Source organism: Macaca fascicularis, chromosome 11 (assembly GCF_037993035.2).
Source record: "Macaca fascicularis isolate 582-1 chromosome 11, T2T-MFA8v1.1".
Lineage (NCBI taxonomy): Eukaryota > Metazoa > Chordata > Mammalia > Primates > Cercopithecidae > Macaca > Macaca fascicularis.
The window spans coordinates 62,121,598-62,123,848 of NC_088385.1; the positions used below are offsets into that span (position 1 = coordinate 62,121,598).

Here is a 2,251-nt window from a genome sequence, read left to right on the forward strand (position 1 = left end):
AGTCAATTTTTAATTTAAATAACAAACAAGAAAATTATATACATGGATCATCAGTATGTTTAGAACTATATTATTGAACTATATCTATGTGACAATCAATTTCTCTGGCTTGTGTTTTCTTTCCCATAAGTTAAAAACTTTACTCTGTTTGCAACCACAGCAACTCTAGTCTTATATTTCTGTGACTGCAAACACATTTATTTTTGTTGATCATATTTAGAAGAATATAAGTTAAGAATAAAAATAATCATAGCTACTATTAAGCTCAGAAATTGTGATTAGGTAATAAATTTAGACCAATAAAATTTATGTTTGTAAATAACATTGGAATTCAAACTAAAATCAGATATTTCAGTCCTAAAAACACTGGAAACTGAAAAATCATGTGTAAAAATTAAAATGACATATATAATTTAAAAATATTGCTGTAGAAATCTGTAATTCAAAGATAGATTACACATGTGGAAGATTTTATTAGATGAAGAGGTTTTATATAAATCACCAATAAGAAGACTTCATATATGTGAATACATGTTTTCATTTTAATAGAGGCTACGTAGAATTTTTCTGCTTTAATAGGAATGAGTGGATATTGCAAAAATTACTACAAGGAAAAGCATCCATTGGTTCATGTCACTGAAGCCAGTTATTACCAATATTTAAATTTTAATTCCTTTAAATTTCACTTATTCTTTTTGTGTGTTTTATTTTTCACCAACAGATCTTCTTGAAAAAAAAAATCTCAGCATGAGAAACCACAAAACAATTACAGAGTTTGTACTCTTAGGCATATCAGACAGCCCAGCTTCAGATTGTAATTTTTATCTTTTTATTTAAAACTTACGTATTAAGTGTGACTGGCAATTTAACCTTTATCATCTTTGCCTTGATAGACTCTAGTCTAAAGATTCCTATATATTACTTCCTCCGGAATTTCTCCTTCTTAGAAATTACATTCACCAGTGTTTCCATCCCCAAATTTTGGGGGGCAATTATTACCAAAGTCAAGACCATTTCCTATAACAACTGTTTAGCTCAATTATTTTTCTTCATCTTCATGGGTGCGTCTGAATTTTTTCTTCTAGCTGCAATGTCTTATGATCGTCATGTGGCCATCTGCAAGCCTCTCCACTACACCACCATCATGAACAAGAAAATTTGCACCCTGCTTGTCTTTAGTTCATGGCTGGGAGGATTTCTGACCATTTTTCCACCACTCACACTTATCTTCAAATTAGATTTTTGTGCTTCCAATGTCACTGATCACTTCTCTTGTGACTATTTCCCCATTTTACAACTCTCATGCTCAGACACGTGGCTTTTAGAGATGATTGGTTTTTACTTTGCCTTTGTTACTCTGCTGATTACCTTAGCATTCGTAATTCTGTCCTATGTGTGTATCATTTGCACTATTCTGAGAATCCCATCTGCCAATCAGAGGAAAAAGGCTTTCTCCACTTGCTCCTCTCATATGATCGTCATCTCCACCTCTTATGGAAGCTGTATATTCATGTATGTCAGGCCTTCAGCAAAAGAAACAGCATCATTGACCAAAGGAGTAGCTATTCTCAACACTTCAGTTGCCCCCATGCTGAACCCTTTTATTTACACCCCGAGAAACCAGCTTTTAAAGATTTGGTTCACAAAGTAGTGTTTTATAGAAACAAATGAAAGTATGTACTAACACGAATGAATGTCATCATAAAGATTCAATAAAGGAAAAATGAAGTTTTAACTTGTCCACTATCCTCCTATACCCATCTCACAACTACCAGAAATGCTGAGTTCATTTGCTTCCGTTTTCTTTTTAACTTGAAAGTGACTGTGTTGTGTCTTCCTTTAAAACCATCTATCAGTTCCATGTAACCACTAATTTCCAATTTTAGTTAAAAAGTCAGCGGCTATTGAGCATAAATCACCTCGTTGATTATTCCGAACAATAAAAATGGTTTATACCATAGTGACTTAAAGAAGTAAACACTTTTAATCAACTTACTCTTAAAATTTATCTTCTTGGTTACTAATATAACAATTTTTTTCAAATGTTCTCCATATATGATATATGAAATGATATACGAAATAAATTACTATCTGCAACAGATGTTTTTTGCAAGCACTTTTCATCCAATTCTTCCCACTCATCTGATGGACTTGAGTATTTATTTTCCTACTCACGAGTAATTGGAAGTTCATAATATACTCTATTCTCTCGTTATGCTGAAGGTACACACTAAGTCTAATTTATATGTTC

The 2,251-nt window shown here is 32.3% G+C and overlaps 1 pseudogene; it reads left to right on the top strand.

The window, feature by feature from the left end:
• The first annotated feature begins 747 nt into the window (after positions 1–747).
• On the top strand, positions 748–1,671 carry LOC102123647 (olfactory receptor 6C3-like; annotated as a pseudogene).
• Positions 1,672–2,251: the final 580 nt, after the last annotated feature.